Here is an 18,391-nt window from a genome sequence, read left to right as displayed (position 1 = left end):
TACCTTGTGCAGAGTTCTCTGTGCACCCTTACAGAAGACAGCAAAGCAGCTGAAGAATCACAGGGTTCCTCCAAAAAGAAGTTTTTAAAGACTGCATATGGCACTTCTGCGTGAGGGAATTTAGAGCTAAAAAATGTGCAAAGCACTGCAGGAAGTAGAAAAAGCTGCAATGGAGACGAGCAAACAGAACAGCAGCAATGCATAAACATTTTAACTGAAATCATTCCCTGTGATGTAAGTAGAGAACAGATGTGGACAAAGATTGCTATGAAAAGGTACCAGTGTGACCACGAGTATTCACATTAGCCAAAAAGCATTAATAATTGATTTAAGGCTCTAAGTCCTGTAAAAATTTGCTCACGTGAGTAGTTGTGTTCTTCCATAAGCTATCTGGCCAATTATAGCCCAAAGTGCTAAGCACTGATATCCCTCACTGCCTGGAGAAGGACTGAAAGTAATTCCTTCTGACTTCAGTAGCGTGGGAACAAGGTGCTACTCCTGCTCTCTGATTTTAAATTTGTAACCTGGTTCAAAGACACTGATGACCATCATAACATTTATAGTTAGATTAGTAAATGGTTCTCTGTATTTTAGCAGAATAACTATATCCAATGCACTATGCTTCACATAGAAGGAAGATTGTAAGATATTTCAGTTAATTTATCTATGAATTGCAATAACTATTGGTAATCTTGAAGAAAAATTAAGAATATCTGCAAATTAATCAGGTCTGAAGAGGCTTCCACTGAAATATTAATTTTCTTTTAACCAAGAAAAACCCACTTATCATATGAGCTGGACAGGTCTTTTCCTGTAGTTTTCAGACCTTGATGTTTTATTGACCAAACTCCTTGCTTTAGACTTGAGCTCGTGTTCTCTGAGGAAGTACAAGTGGTAATTACGCAAGTCTTTCCTTCCCTGTCATAGGCAACATTCACAAGGGAGATTTACAACCTTCAGCTTTCAGATACGGAGACTGGTTGTTTAACTTCAGTGTGAACAACTCTGACATGTTGAAAGGCATCAGAATTGGAAAAAATCCTCTAGAAACCAGCTACCTGGACAGACCCAGGAGTTAATTATTATGGGGGTTGGTTTGCCTCTTCTTTTCCCTGTAGTAACACCGACTGCAAGATTGCTTGGAATTTATTTTGTTTTAGAAAACAGACTCCTAAATATGCATTTTACTCCTTGAGGCAATAGCAGATCTATCTATAGCAATAGCAAACTACCCCATGGACTGAGTGGTACTTATTCAATTGTAACAAATACAATGAAATAAGTGATCATAATGTAAAGACACTATAATGAAACATTGTGTTAAGAGTCGGTAGGAGTTGAGTGCTGGCCTAGAAACACAGTCAGGACAACTATAAACAAAACACATTGTAAATTAACTTCAGTAATGAAACCCAAGATATATTTTCTTATCACAAAGCATTCAAAAAATCAGTTTGTTCATTTGAATTACATTTAGCTGAAGTTTTGATATATAGATGAAACATTTGGCCCCATGCTCCTCTAAATGTACACTTTTGCTCCAGAAAGAAGCAAGCGGGTTATGAGCAGAAACTTACTTTTAATCAATGGTCTTTCAGGTCACTTCAGTAAAGTTTGGATTAGCCCCTTAATGCACACACTTATCATGACTGACAACAGTCCTGCCTTCACAGGTTTGATTGATCTAAGGCTGGAGAAGGTGCAGAGGGCAGGAGAGCTGCACAAGGAGTACGGCTGGTCTGTAATGACCGCGCTTCTGTGACCCTCGCTGGATTGTAATAACGATCTTTTTATTAAAACAAAACAAAACAGGACTGCAAGGGCTCGAGGGCAGAGCTGAGTTCTCTTTTGGCCTGTGTTAACCTCTAACCAAAATCTGGCCATTTAAAAAAAAAAATGTACCTCAGCTGTTTTTCTTTATTTTTGGAAGTTTAAAATGAAATATAAAGCCCATAATAAAATGCATATGAGGACACAAATCAATAGACACGAGAGCTATGTTTAAGAACTACGCAACCACATAGGTCTTCATTAATGAGAGTGTTCTCCTTGTGAAATTCAGAAAATGCTCTTATTCTCTTGTAGGCATGTTGTTGTTTGTGCCATTATTTATTTCTATGGTAACCAAAACAGTAAACACAGCATTAGACAACAGTAATCAAGCAAAAAAAAAAAAAAAAAGAAGCCTCATTGCAAAAGAAGACAACAAAGAGCCAAAACAGAGGTGTTTAGATGATGGTGTAATTTGCTATAATAACTGTTTAACCACATATTTGGCAAGCCCTGGATAACTCACTTATGAGTAATGCATTTGTCCAAATTACATTCAAATAAAAAGTAGTTACCATGCTACATTATCATGCATTCTGCACAGATATTTCCTCCCTATTGATTTTCCCACGACAAGAAGGCTTCTTACTGAGCTCAGGTTAGCTCTGGGTTGGTGCTTATTTCTCTTTTGCAGCCTCTCTGAGGTTGGTTAGGTGACATGGAGCCACACATCATCAGTCCTTTGCTATCTGGAGCTATCTAACTTACTTGTGCAGCCTCCCACTCGCCTCTTCCCTGTCTGCTCCATCTGGAGGGAGCTTGGCTGCTCTCCTCCAGCCCCAGCTCCCTGAGCACAAGGCAGGCTGCAGCTGCCAGAACATCTGCTGTCTCCTGGCCTCGCTGGGGTGAGTACCAAAAGCACAGCCTTTGTAAAGTTGGACACTCGCCTCAATTGGAAACTGGGTGAGTTCAAAGTTCTTGTATCTGTCGTGAGACTTGCAGCTTCGTGGGAATATATAACTGTCTGTAACACAAATTCAAGTGTGCTTTTCAAAGGGACACATGCACCTTCTTTAGGATGCACTGGCATTGTGCCTGCTCTTCCCCTGCATCTGTGGAGATTTGGGGTTAGAATTGTCTTATTCTGAAGAAAGAGTCATTTTCAAGAGCAAGGAGTGGAAGAAATGCAAACCCAAACAAAATCAGTCCTTGATTCTGCAACTGCATCCTTCAAGGGTGGGCTTCTCCTGCATCAGTGCCTCCAGGCCATACAACAGCTGTAATGATGTGCCCTGGGCTATTCCTTATGAAGGCAGAGGTTGCCTCTTGTTTGAGAAGATGCATTTGAAACAGAGATATCTTGTTTGAAAAGTTAGAAGCATGAAATAACATCACTGTAATCTCACAGGAGGAAAATCTGCACAGCAGCCCCCCATCAGCTGTACTTTTCATATGTGGGTCAAATCATGCCCTGGCGACGTGCAGAGCTCCCACTGACTTCATAATGGGAAATGTATTACTTATTTAGAGCTGACTTGGCTTTATTTTGAATGATTTAATACTTTGGTTATTAAAAGTTCCATGTTTCATCAACAGGTGACACATAGTCACACTCTTCTTTGCCCCTTTGCTCTGTATTTTCTACACGGGGTGGGACCCATTGATTAGTGTGGCTCTTCCAGGACCAAATCCTGGACCTGGAGCACAGTGTGAATAACTGTAGTAGGTGTTCTGAAATTGGCTTTATCCAACTCACACTGGCACAGAGCTGTTTGGGGCTCTCAGATGTGTCTAGAATGACACGTTGGCTTGAAACGCAAGCCAACACATAGCTCCATCCCCTGAACGTCCCCCACTGCCTAATCTGCTTGCTCAAACCTTGAGCTGCTTTGGCTCAAGCCTGGAGTGAACAGACAGACTCTCTGAGGAAGAAACCTCAACCTCAGCTTGGTCCTTATTCAGGCTCTCTCAGAGCTAGAGGAGCTCTTGAGTACAAACTCAAACTTCAACATTAGGTGATATGATCTCGCACCCAGTTGCCCTCTGGGGAGCTCCCCACCCCAGCAGACACAAACATGCTGGTCCAGTCCCTTCCCCTGGGCCCCTCACAGTCCCTTTTTATAGAGGAAAGATCCTTGCTGAAAACCATCTTACAGAAAAAGAGGCTTAAGAGCCTTTGAGAATTTCCCCAAACCCACTGTTGTCCCCTCTGTAACCTCAGTATGACACATTGGCACGTACTGTCCCCTTCACCACATGGAAGCTGCCTTTAAAGCAGGAACTGATCAACACAGAAAACAGAATCAAAAATGTTTGTCTCCAGTGGGTTGGAGAGTCCCCTAATACAGACACTACCTAAATACAGAACAAGACCACTCTGAAAAACTCTGCAGGTCCAGAAAGGAGCTAGAAGCAACTACTACTCAATTTATGGTATTGCAGCTCAAAGCTAAGCAGGCGTAAGTAGAATACACAATAAATGTATATTTAGCTGTAGTTAAAAGTGAAACTTAATATCTTGTGTTAGTACATAGTACTCTCTTACCAAGAAAACTAATTTATAGGTAAAGAAACAGAGCTTAAAACTAAGAGACTGTGTGTTTTTAAATAACCTAAGTAAAATGCATACTTAACTTACCTTTTATTCTCCTGCTGTGTGTGCCCTGAGCTGGTCCAGGGAGTTCTATGAGGTAAGAAATTCCTGGTCAACAAAAGTTCCTTTTCTAAAAAAAGTGAACATAATGGAAACGGGGAACCACTTACCAGGCAGCTGAAAAAGGAGCTGACTGTGCAGAGAATTTCACACCTTATGGCTTTTGGTCAGTAAAGTACATAAACAAAATGTAATTTTCTATGCAATTACACAGGGTCACACAAGAATATTATGTTTTAGAAACGCACTCAAAAGCATATTGCTCTCTAAGAGCCCAATCCAGAAAATGATTCTTCACTTTAGTAAAGTTGCTCATAAGCATTTCTGGGAGTGGAGCCTAGGAGACATTCTCCTTTTTATGCTTTCTTAAACAGTTTATGTGATAGTAACAACAGGAAGATAAATTACTTTGAATGGTAGCAATTAGAGAAATAAGGAGTGTGATAGATTTACCATGTGGAAAACATCTCTCACACATTTTCTTACAGTCATTAAACCTACTTTTAATGACACAACACTGATTTCAGAAAGAAACAAAGTTTATTTGATGAATATAAACAAGCTGATCAACACTAAATACTTCCCATACACATGATAACAATGTTATGAACTCTAAATACCTTGGTACTTTACACTTCTACTAGACATTAAATTACAATGACTGTCTAATACATGCCCACTGGTAATTTCTAGGAATTCCTTAGTTTCATATCAATGTCCTTAACCATATATCAATATCACAATCCAGAACATGCCACTCACTTGAAAAAATTATTACAAGAAGCACTATCAAATGAGGATCTAAGGTAAATAGGGAATACTGACCCATTGCTGCAGAACATCACATTCAAACGTCACCCTACACACACAAAAAAAAACATTGCGGATATAGTTTGTGTCAACACATCTGAGGTCTTTTCATAAACACTGTTTAAAAAGTAAATTGAAACCCACTTTCAAATGAAAGTCAATGTGCAGGTACGTGCATACTGGATACACAAAATTCATTAAATACAAAATTCATACTGTACATTTAAATGAAAGAAAGAATGTGCAGTACAAGACTGATCTCACATTAAAATAATAATCATTATCTTAAATGCTAACCAAAAGTTGGTTTGCTTCATTACACTTAGAGGGGGAAAAAAAAATCTACCAAACATTGCTGAAATAAAATACTTCCCAACATCACAGTGTTTATTGTAAACCCCGAGATTCTATTTTAGTATATGAAAGATTTTCTCCAAATATCATAGAGTATCACATGAAATGAAAATAAAGAAAAAAAAATAAGCAAGAAAGGAAAAAAAGCAATGTTAGACAAAATTTTCCTCTTTAAGGGGCTAACTTTTAGGCCCTGATAAAAGTTTAGATCAATACTCTTACCAACATGAGTGGAGCAAAAATGCCCCTAAAATAATACCTGTGACAAAATTGGCACGTACATATAAATATCTAACTATACAGCTTTGTATCTGTGACCCTATTTTCCCCCTAGTTTACATCCTACTTCAAGTATTCGGTTGCAGAGTTAAGGTAAAGACCTGATTGTAAGAGACACAGACGATTGTCCCCTACTGCGACAACAAATTTGTCATGAGAAACCAGTTTTGTTGTCTGAGTTTCCGAGTGCAACATTTGTCATATGTGCTAAATATACTCCTCAAAGCTTTGCTGTTTCAAAAACAAAGATCTAAAATGCCATTGATAGTTAAAGGACAAACTTTTTAAACATGAATGAAATTGGGATTATCTACGCTATGCTAATTCTATACATTTTACTCTATTTACTGAAGACAGTAACATCCAGCAGGGCTCCTGCTCAAATAAATTGCTCTTTGATTGCACCAAGAATCATGGTACAAGTAAATAAAATATCATCTCTAGATAATAATTTTAAAGGGGTTACTATGTATGGCTCATGTAGGAGTTAATCGCACCACAGGTTCAAAAAATAATTTTTCTAAATTCAGTGCAAGACTTTAGGAGTATCCATTGAGATTTATTTTTTTTTTTACAGCAGCAAAGAAAAACTACTAAGGATTAAGGCCACCCATGCTTAAATTTATTGTTTGTCCTTTAAAAATGCAGATATTCTCTTCCCACTGCCATCAGCATGGAAGCATTTCTTCCATGGACAAAAAGATGCCTCAACAAAACAGCCAAACATTTTTGCACATGTTTGCCAGACTGACTGAAAATGTTCGTGGAGTCAGAAGGAACTTCTCCTTGAGAAGTTGTAGAGATCTGACTGTCAGTTAATAGTCTCTCACTGAATGTATTTTTATTTTTCCTTGCATGTGCTTTAAATTTATTTTACTAGACGCATTTTGTTGACACAAACAGCCTTCAAGTGCTATTCGTTCATTGGTATTTTCTTTAACATCTAAGATTCATTGGGGTCCATGTTGGAGACTGTTTTTCAATGTAGAGAACAATAACAAACAGTTCCACATTTACAGGAGACCTAGTGCATATACTGTATTCACAGCAATCTTATTTTTATTTTTGTTTTTTGTTTGTTTGTTTTTTTAAGAGTCCCAGCTTTTATCATTGAAAACATGTATGCATTTGGATGGTAAAAGGTTGATACATCCTTGTGTACATGTCCATATATATACATACATATGTATTTATATACGCCTCAAGCTTTTACCATCCCGGAATAGATACATCTTGTATATAATCATATATTTATGTTCAAATTAGATGTCCTATGCATTGTCAGAGACACACACCATATTTTCATAAAGCTAATCTTTTTCATCAGTTATTAGTACCAAAAATTGATTTCATTTCCAACCTGGCCCAGAGCTTAATACCGGTTATATTATCAATATTTGTTTTTTGTTTGGTTTGGTTTTGGTTTTTTAATTGATATTATTTTATCAGTAGATATAAGAAAACAGAGGAGGGTAAAGGCTTGTTTTTACTTTTTGGAAAAGCCCACATCTAACTGGGGGTAAGGTTAATGCCAACACCCTTATATAGCATTTTACTAATACCTCTTTGATAATCTAGTGCAATAGAAGTGATACTTTAGAATAGACTAGGTAAAATCAGCAAATGCAGATACCACATCTAAGAGAATCTGAATTACTTATTAAAATCAATATTAATTTACCAAAAATTAGTTAAATAACCTATTTAACTGAACTTCATTAAACAATCATATTCTGAACAGATGGTTTCTTTGTGAAAACAGAATAACTCACAAGACCCATTAAAAACAGAAATGAAGTTCTTATAATTTCTGCTTGAGTCTCCTTCATTATTTTCCAAAGTATCTAATTTCACAATAGACTACAAGAAATAATGGAGAAAATGCCAATTAAAGCAGCATTTCATTAGATATCAACCTTAGCATTCATTTTCTGCATCTGTGATCTTCTCCAGGTTATCATGGTCATGTTTGGAGATCCAATGCAATAGATTATCATTGTTACCTTCCAGTGCTACAGTTTTTTCTTCCTTTTTCGCTAGCTCCTCTGACAACTGTAACAAGGGAACAAAATATTCCAATTAACAACATGATTGAAGCATCCAGAACATTCTACTTCTCATCTGACCGAGATTCTCATTGACATGAGTGGGTATATTGCTTTTCTAGGGACTAAGGATTAAGTAAGGCATTTAAATTCGATTCGAACCCACTTACTATGTTCATAGGGGCACAATTAGTTGTATTGCTGATTTGTATGACAAGATTCCCCCTAAATGGGAAATATTTTAAATTCCTAAGATGTAAAATTCTATTGTGCTTGTGAGTATGTAAACAATGGGGTTTTTTATCTTGTCTATAGGCACAGTAGCTTTGAAGGAGTAATGCTATTAATAAAACTAAATATTTTTATGTGGCAGCCAAAGGAGTCATGCATTTATTTCCATGTTAGGTGGGAATATGCTGTACCTTGAGCAACTCTCCAAAACTGAAGCACCGTTTTGTCATTATATTTTAAGCACTTTAAGTTCACTTTAAATTCCCAAGTACTTATTTAACTTCTCTCACAGCAGAGAAAGGTTTCATGGGTACAAGAAGCTCAGATTTACAGAAGTTACAATTCAGAACAGTCTGATATGAGTTTTTCAGCCACACTCCAACTAATCACAGGCTTGGCATGGCCAAAACCTGGAGGACTGTGAGAGGTAATGGGTGTCAGCCCAAGTCAGTCAGTGGGAAGAGCCTTCCTGCCTTCTACAGACGTGTGTCTGGTTGTGAGTGGCTACAGAGTGAGACCTGAATGATCTTCATTGTTACACCAGTTGAGCTGCAAGCAACTTCGTGAGCAGAGAGCAGTGAATTAGTCTTATTCACATTATCTATATATCAGATGAGTGGGAGGAATTAAACTATTCCCTTACAGGGCAGTTGTTCATTTATCCACTGACTGTTTCTAGAAAATCTGAAATGCATTATGTATGGGATTCTCTGTTATTGCCCTTCCATTTATGTAACCTTAGAAGTTTCCAAAACATCCAATTGTATGAAAAGAAATTGCCATACAATGCTTATGCTTTTGTATACAGCTAAAAACTTATGTTTTTTTCAAATAGAACTAGTTGACTAAAAAGCCCCTTTAAATTCTAGAATCTAATATTTGTAAGAGAAAATTACTCTGTGAGTAAAGCAAAACACTGCTTACAGAATAAACTCAAAAATTATTTTAAATCCTTATTTTCAAGTTCATATATATGCACGAAAGTACATGTAACAGTTTATATCATACAAACTTAGATGAATAGTTCTGCTTTTTCAGTGAGGGGTTGGTACAATTCTTCTGGTTAAAACACTTAGGGACTAATCCAAAGCCCACTGAAATGTGGAAAGGTTCCCACTGACTTTAACAAGTTTTGGATCTGGCCCTTGAATGGTCTAAAAAATGACTTCTGCAGAGCTGGAAAGCCAGGGAGTTCCTAAAGTAGATCATGTTACTAGTTCTGGCACATAAAATCTTTGCAAACTTTTTATGAAAACTGTAAGTCAGAGCATGCATTACGTTTTGTGAACTGTGCATAGCTCCCATTCTTTTGGGTGCCGAGAATTTCCTAATCATCATTCAAAGAGATACGCAGGCAGAGGAAGAGCACGTGTAAATTAACGAGAGGACATTCCAGAAACTGTAGCACAATAATGCCTAGATTTTTAAAACAGGCTCACTAAAACGTAACCACAGCAAATCTTCAATATAGTTGCTATTTTACAAGCTGAAGTTCCTTTGCAATTAACACTCTTTTATGCTTGGAAAAATAAGAACCCAGAACAAATTGTCCAGTCTGAGGAAGAGCAAAAAACACAAAGTGCACTCTCCCTCCAGGTTGCTCCCCAGATTTTCATTGGGATTTTGCTGTAGAATGAAATGCCCCAAATAAACCTCACCCACTTAATCAACCCACCCATTCATCAGGAAACCATACATGTATTGGAAGTGTAACAAAAACTTGTTCACCACAGGTAGGAAATGCAAAGTATTTCTCAAGTAAGCCAAATAAATATATAAAAGGATATTGCTGTCAAATACCAGCTGAGGTTGAGTAAATTAAATTTATATTTGTTTCTTCAATACTGTACTTGGGACAAGTCACTGAACCTCTAAAACAGAAATAAAGTTTGGTAACATACACTGGGCCTGAATTCAGCAGTGCTCCAGCTGAAATTAATGTCTTATGAGTTTGGCACCTCTGTCAGTCCATTAGATACCAGTCAATGAAAACAGCAGAAGGATGTGAAGATATAAAAGTGTAGTAGCCCACAAATATTTGTTCAGATTGTTTTTCCTTTGGATAAAGACACCTGCCTGATTAGTACTTTTTACTTCCAATCCTTTCCTCTCAGCAGTGATTTGCAGAAACAAGCTGGAGAGAGTGGGTAAACACAAAGGGGTTAAAGGGGAAACTGTTTAATAACAGTAGTAAAATGCAGGCTATTTTTGACATCTGGGTTAATGTCCATTATGCACCATATGCTTTCCAAATGTTTGCAACAAGCACCCAGATACAAAAACAGATACCCATTCACATAGGCTTAAATTGCCCTCTCCTAACCTGTTACACATGGTACCTACATAAAAGGCCAACAACTGATATGGTAATTAGTGAGTCAGAAAGAGAGGGAATAGCCACTTTATTACAGGGAATTGGTATCTGACCAAATGTTAGTAGAGAAGGATATCATTAATGAAAACCTATTAGGGTTATTTCTGCTCCTTAATCCATGACAAGGCATCTGTACTGTAATGTGACATCTTTTAAAAAGCTGTCAGGATGAATTCCTCAGTTTCCTTCTCCAGACTCATTCATCATTACTGCAATCAGAGTACCAACAAATGATGGGAAATTATTTCATTTTCTGGAAACAAGTAACTAGACTGAAAAGTAGTATTTAAAAAATAAGGCTATAACTCATAAGGTCTTTCTCAAGTGACCTCCTGGGACTCGCCTGTGCCTCTTGCAACAACAAAATCTAAATGGCATGAAGGAAAAAAAAAATGTATTCTCAATTTTTACCTTTATCTGTGCAAAACCATGAAAAGAATGACTCCATTAACTAAAACAAAGCCTTGGCACATACCACTCTAAATTCTGTCCCTGCCACCAGCTTATTCTGTGACTAAGCAAAAATCATATTATTTTTCTGTGCCTAACTTTCTCTTTGCTACAGCAGGCATAACATCAGGCTCCTCACAGGAATTTGCAAGGCTTAATGTTTGTAATGTGCCTTAAGAGTCTTGGATGAGTGCTAAGTATTATTATTTTTCAGTTCCTGCATTTGATTAAAACTGAAATAACATAGTAAAAATTAAATTAATATATTAAGTTACAAGTAAAGAGCAAGCATGTGGTTTGTGGAGCTACTTATAACACTTTTAATACGAACATGTATTACAGACTAGGTGATTCCCAAGGTCTGTACTGACATGTACCATGTGGGCATAACTTAACAACTGAAAAACCCCCCAGAAGTTTGATTCGGCCAAAAATCTGCTTGTGGCTTCTGTGTGAGCCCAGAGCTTGGACCAGTGGGAGCACTGTGGGCTGCTTTTCCCTGCCCCTGAAGTGCAGTTGCAGACACGATCACAGCCCAGATATTTGCAACTCAGCACAAGAAACAATATTGGGTAGCACAGATCTGCTGGAGTGCTTGCCACTGCGGAGTTCCCTTAACACAGGATATGACAATGGCATAATATGTGCTATTTGAACCTCTCTGTCATTACAGCCCCAACAATAAATACCATTTTTGCTACTTCCTCCTGGCTGAACTCTTGTGGAAAGAATGAAAACCCACCTCTCACTTTCTAAAGAATACAGTAACCTGTTAAAGCCTGTTACATCGATAGGAAAACCTCCCGTGAGGAGGGCCAAGAAGAGAAACAATTAAGACATAAAGTTGTATCCAACCTATGTACAAAACTTCCAATGCTGAGATGCCAAAGACACCTAAGACACTTGTTGAGCTGAGTGAAAAGGTAAAATCTAGTTTAAATTTATAGCATTCCTTCAGTGTCCCTCTAGGAGTTTGGCTTTTTGCCAGTGTTCCTTGTTAAAAATTTGTTAAACGTGTTTGGCATTAATGCAAACACAAAGTGCTCATTTGTTACAAATTCTATTGGAATGCATTCATTTAAGGCAATGAAGTAGTTACCAGAAAAGAAAAAATGTTCATTAAGTACATTTTAAAAATACAATGATGTATGCGGTGCATAACTATGGCGCCCCAGTGGCTATATAAATATCTGACAGAATAACCACAAGTTGTGTTTGGTTTGAAATTGGAATCTTTTAAACATAACCGATAGAACAAAAACTGGTTTTGTTTGTTGTCAAAACTGATGTTAGTCTTTCTTGTTTAGAACTACTTATAATAACCAAAGTTTTGGCGTGCAGTTTTTTTACATCTCAAATCAATAAAGCCCACAGGTTAAAGTAATGCTCGAGGAAGTTTCTTGATTTGAAAGGTGAGTGCAGCACTGCACATTATCTGGAGAACACTGGACACAGAAAGTAAACACCCTGCTTGGAGAAGAACAAATTTTAGTCATTCTTAAAAACTCCACTTAAGGAAATGTTACCTGGGAGATCTGCAACTGTCTGACAACATTCAGGTACACCCAGGCAAAAGGTGTCCTGCTCTACTCTTAATGCACTGGTCCTTTCAGAAAATAAGGAGTTCAAACCTAGTTTACAAAATCCTAATAACAAATCTCTCTTTTATAATAATGTGAAATATCCCTGGTAATGATAACTCTTAATTTTTAATAGGCAATTGTGAGGTTTATTTCTTAGATGCTAGAAAATAGCTACATTTTAAAAGTAAACCCATTTTTCTTTTTGTTTTTTCAATAATTTATAGTTACTTACTAAAAAGCTTAAAAATGGTAAATACATGAGTAAAACATATTCAAAAGAAAGATCCATAAACTCTGTGATTTAATTAAATATTGAAAGGTTCTCAAAAACCCATCAGCATAAAAAGTTATTTATAAAGACAAAATTAACTTTGCTCCATTTCTGGCAAAGAAATTATTTATCCCATTTGTTGCTATTTATGTTTTAAATTCACTACACAGTAAACTTCAGAAGGATCTGCAGCTGGTGGTAGAATCACTGCACGAATGTGATGAACTTTCCATATTGCTATAATGCCAGAATTGTTAATCTTAGTTAGGGATAAAAGCAGATACCATTGGGATGAATAAAATCAAATGGATTCAAGCCCTCTAGAGAGTAAGAGTCCTTGAAAACTACTGTACAATTATATCATAAAATTAGATGAAGTTTATGAACCTTGAGACTATTTGGACAAGGATGCCTTCTCTACTGGGAATGTTTATAAATCAAAATTAGACAAGTGCTATATGAGTTGAAAGACAGCTATTTTTTTTCTTATAACCTTTTTCTTTTCATAAAACAAGTCTAGTCCAAATCAAAGCTCTTCAGAAATATGAGAAAACTCAGCACATATCCTTCAATCTGTCACTTTGACGCTGAATTACAAAGAGGGTTACAGGGAATGTTAAGGATGGTTTCAGTGCAGCAGTCTGCCATGGGCAGAGCTGGAGCGGATTGAAGATGATGGAAGAATTCCTGTAGATTCCAGGAGACCCTCAGTCCGCTCAAGGAGGCGGCCGTGACTCAGCAGCACAGGGCAGGGGGTTCTTTGTCAAGACATTTATGACTTCCTTAGGATGCAGCACGTGAGACCATGGCAACTTTTTTTGTTGTTATTTAAATGGAACTGAAGTGACAAGAAAAGAAGAAGAACTGAGTAAAGTGGCTCAAACAACAACGTTCCCAATGCGATCCGGAAAGCTGTCAATAACAAGACAACACTGGATGAAATTGGAAGGTGCCTTTTCCACCCTGGCTGATGCGGAATGCCATTTATTCTCGTGCCCGGGACTAATTAGGGGCCTTTTTTTTTTTTTTTTTTTTTTTGAAGATCAAGGTTTTTTGCGATCTCTGCTGCTTAATAACACGGTGTTGCCTGCCCGCCACCTGGCCCGGCGCGGCTCTCCCGGCTCCCGGCGGCGGCACCGCCTCGGGACACGGCAAGTGCGGGCAGGAAACCACCGGCACGGCCGCGATTAACCCGCGCACTGCCGGCCCCGCCGCGGGGGACAGCCCGCAGAAACCCGTGTGCCTGCGAACCTGGCACTGAGGGCGAAATTACCGCATCGGCGTGGGGATAGAGCCGGCATCGGACCCTTGGAGACGGGGATGAGCGCAGGCGGCAGCGCTGGCTGCGAACCCACGCCCCGCTCGCTGCGCTGCCAGCGCACAGACAGCTCGTGTTCCCGCTGGCTGGGGAAAGAAGTGGTTAAATAAAAGCTGTGTCAAGCCCCCAGTCTAATAAGTCATCTTATTAGGAAGTTGTGATGCCCTGTTTGCCCTCGCCTGTGGCTTGTCTGCTCCACTGAAAGGTCTCCTGCTGGGACCTTCGTGGCATTATACGAGGCAGAGAAGGCTGCTGCAATATATGAGCCTTGGTTTGGAGCAGCCAAAACAGCGGGAGAACTAAGCTGCAAAGAATTAAACATGTAACAACTTTGTAAAAGCACAGACAGTGATTGAGGTTGGCCCTTTTGCTGTTGACACATTCTGGCCCCTGTAGGTTGTGGTCACTAAGCCCATTAGAGCTGCAGTGTGGCAACATCTAGTTCAGCAAGTTCAATGTGTTTCTGTTTTATTTCTAAATACTGGACGCAAGCTGGCAGCGATAGGAGAGTGGAATATGGCACCAGAAATATGTCATAAACACAGTCGTCATTGTCAGGGATGTGAAATTACTTTTCAAACTATTTATTTTTAGCAGAGGGAGGGTGGGCGTATTTTTGCATTTTGTTAACTGACATTTAATTGCGACTTGCTGCATGTTTTGTTTAATTAAAAAAAAAAATAAAAAGAAAGGAAACCTCAAGATGCTGTTTTCTCTTAGAAGAGAAAATTTTCACTAGAGAGAAAAATCTTTTTTGCTAGAAATTCACTGCAAAATGAAATGAGAAGAAATGAACCCACTAATATCTCTGCTGGGATAGGTTTCACTTATAAGCATCCACTTATTTAAATCAACACTCCCCAGTGTTCTAACTTTTTTCATTTCTTAAAGATAAAACATATTTAATTCAGAATTTAAAAACTGGATAGATAAATGGAAAAGAAAGATTAATTAAATTAATGAAAGGAGATATTACAGATATAACTGAGGGGTAGATTTAAGTTCTAAATTCTAATATGCAGAATACACCCACCCATTTCCCTAAGGACCACACTTTTTCAGGGAACAGTGCAAGGTTTCTATTGCATATCGATGAGATGTTGTGATCCCTCAGCTCTGAAAGCTCTGCTTGCCTTTCAAAACTGCATTGTGGTCCCACGTTTTGTAAATCCCTGCAGATTCATCACTGCCAGGAGTTACCAGTCTGTAGATATGGAGCAAATAATGAGTTGGCTGAACACTTGTGTATCTGAAACATTTGTCTCTCTCTTGAGCCTGTTACGTGTTGGCTCTGCCCTCATCCCCGGATGAGCTAAAGCTTATGTAAGAGGTTAAATGTGCAGAGAATGATAAAGACAGGTCACAGCTGAAGGAGGGAAGGGGTTGGCAATCTTTTGTTCTTTTTCCCTGGTGCCCTCCCCTGTGTTTTTCAGGGGTTTTTGCTCAGGCAGAAGTTTCAACTTGCTGATCCACAGAAATGACTGGCCACTCCTTTTGGAGGGACAAAAGGGCAAAGCAGATTCTTTCTCTGGCCACCAGTGGTGAAGGAGCATTTCTTTTCTGTTCTTAGGAGTTTGCCTGAGCCAAGCAAGGTCATAGCTGTGGCTTTTCTCTGCATGAGGGAAATTTCTAGAATTTGTAGGAGTTATTTTTTTTTCTGCCATCTTTTGAGATTTGCTGATAGTTTGGGACTAGAAGGAAATTCTTAAGATCTCATACATATTTGACTGGTTGTAGCAAGGATGATTTGGGTTTTACCTCATGCATCCTATCAGTCAGTCAATATTTAATAGCTAAAATTGGCTGGCTGTTGTGCTTGGATAACTCTAGTTACTGTGGCTGCTACCACACTGTTGTTAGAAGCATATTGGTTACTAGATGTTGTACCAGAGTAAATACTAATAAATTTGGTGGTTGTGGTGAGGAAGTTTAATCCAAAAGCATTCCAGCCAATGAGGAGGCACACAAGGGCTGTACTCCTTCTTGTGATGTGCCCAAAGGCTGGATGGAGTCGGGCAGAAGAGAGGTGGCAAGGGCTGAGTGCAGGTTTGAGGTACTTGATGTGTGTGTGCCTATTTCTCCCCTAAGGAAAAGGGTGGATTCTTGGCTAGAAAGGACAAGACTTCTTAGAAGTGCTGGACATAGCATAATGTCCTTAGGGCAGATAACTCCAGTAAGTTAGCAAAAGTTTGCTGGGATTATTTTTACTTAACCAAACATGGAATTTAATAAAGATGCATCTAATGGCTTGTGCCTGCTTTTCCAATCACCCCAGATCTTCTACAGTTGAGAACAAACTGAAGAGCTTCAGAGTCTTGCTCTGTGGATCTGAATATCTGTACCAACAGCTGTATGTTCCCACCTATACTTCACAATTTAGACAAACCATTAACATGCCATTTCATTAGTTTGTTCTGCTAGTTAATAGCCCTGTACTCTTTAAATTTATCCTATCAGTTATATTTAAATACTGATTGTGCTGTGGAGGATATTATGAGGTATGGTTATTGTAGTAATAATAATATAAAAGAAATCAATATGCCAAAGGATAGTCAGAGTTCTGTAGTATACAAAAAACCTGTTTTACAGTACATGAGATATACTTTCATCTTCTTCCCCTTCAAATGATCCTAACTATATTTTTTATTTTACCTGGTTCATGATATGAACCTACTTATAAAGGTGAAGCGTGATATTTACAGTTGCATCTTTTAATGTCAAGAAGAAAGAGATACAACTAAGGAAAGTATTAGCAGGTTTGGTCTATTTGAAGACCAATGCTGGATCTACTTAAAACCCTTCGAACTGCTAAAGCAATGCAATGACTGTGTGTGGCACTGTGAACATGACCATACACGCTCCACAGCTACTTATTTTTTAAATACCCATCCAAGTAACACGCAGCATTTTGAAATCTAACTTGTGTGGTCTAGTTATGCAATAATTTTTATAATTTAGGCCCCAATATTATGAGCTTCTCCACAATTATGGCTCTACCCACGCATTTCTCAGTGCACGATAGGGAAGACTTAGGGACCAGTTCTGGTAAGTATATAAGCATATGTTTTAATTCTTTAATTTTTACTCTAAATGAGACTTAAAAGTGCACCTAATACTAAGAGAAGGCTTAAGAGTTTATCCTGAAAGGGATCTTACAGGCTTTCATTTAACTAAGGGCACACATATAATATGCCATGCATATTGAAGACCCACAGTTATCAGCATACCAATGATAATGACTATTGCATAAAGGGAAACAATAAAACAGCAATAAGCCAGTGTTTGAGCAAAATATTGCTCCCCCAATCTTCAAACACCATGTTTATAATCACTTTGAAACTCAAAAGCACGCCTGTGTGTAAGAGCTGGAGAGATCAGAGGCTTAGATTGCAAGATTTCCAAAGGAGATACTCAGACCTTCCATGCAAGTGTCAAATGACAGGTAAACATAAAGAACTAAAAATATGAACTCTACTATAAAATCATATAAAACTACAACGGCAACGTTTTCTACTCAATGCTGTTATAAAAGAGCTTGATGCATCACAACTAAACTGTTCAGCAATACAAGTCTAGGAAATTTCTGAACAAAAATAATCACCACAGTTTCTCACTAATCACAATTTACACTGAGTAGTACTTTTTTTGGTTAGAGAACACCTATGTCTCTGTGCTCATTTTCTTTCTCCTCTCAATCTCCCATTCCAGACAATCATGAACACAGGATGTAGAAAAGGAAGAGCTGAAGGAGGAGGATCACCCATGTCCTTTGCAGATTTTTTTTGCCAATAGAATGTTTTGGAATCTTTCATTTCATTAAACGAAATCTAATTTTTCATTCCACCATTAGGCATTGCTGTGATAATGATCACAAAATGTTTTGTAGGCTCATAGAAAATGGAGCTTTTTCCAATTATAATTGATCTGTCTTCCAAATTTCAAAGTGTGCATCAAGAACAACTCACACTTTCCCCTGTCCCTATGCAGAAGGAAATAGGGAATTCCCCCTTCAGGCAATGCAGGTGCCCCGGAGAGCTCAGGGTTCCTGCTAAATCCAGAACATTGCATTTAACAATCCTCAGTAGACCAACACCATCCACAAACCATTTAGCACCGTTCCAGTTTCATTTATCCTTGTGGTCCCTGCAGTTGGCATGGCAAGTGTGGGCAACAGTTACACGATATTTGAGTCAGTATTGCTCATATTATATGTAGAACCATTGCCAGCTCATTTCACTCTGAGTCCATATTGC

The 18,391-nt window shown here is 38.3% G+C and overlaps 1 protein-coding gene across 8 annotated transcripts in view; it reads right to left on the bottom strand.

The window, feature by feature from the left end:
- Positions 1–4,944: 4,944 nt before the first annotated feature.
- ERC2 (ELKS/RAB6-interacting/CAST family member 2) overlaps positions 4,945–18,391 on the bottom strand; it is a 424,893-nt gene continuing 411,446 nt past the window's right edge. For all 8 annotated transcript variants that reach the window (XR_001920133.2, XR_001920134.2, XR_001920135.2 and 5 more), the window contains one exon: positions 4,945–7,918. The gene's annotated coding sequence lies outside the window, so the exon portion shown is untranslated. The remainder of the gene's footprint in view (positions 7,919–18,391) is intronic.

This window comes from Manacus vitellinus, unplaced genomic scaffold (genome assembly GCF_001715985.3).
Source record: "Manacus vitellinus isolate BGI_N305 unplaced genomic scaffold, ASM171598v3 scaffold_14_pilon, whole genome shotgun sequence".
Taxonomy (NCBI): domain Eukaryota; kingdom Metazoa; phylum Chordata; class Aves; order Passeriformes; family Pipridae; genus Manacus; species Manacus vitellinus.
This window is presented reverse-complemented; position numbering and strand designations above follow the sequence as displayed.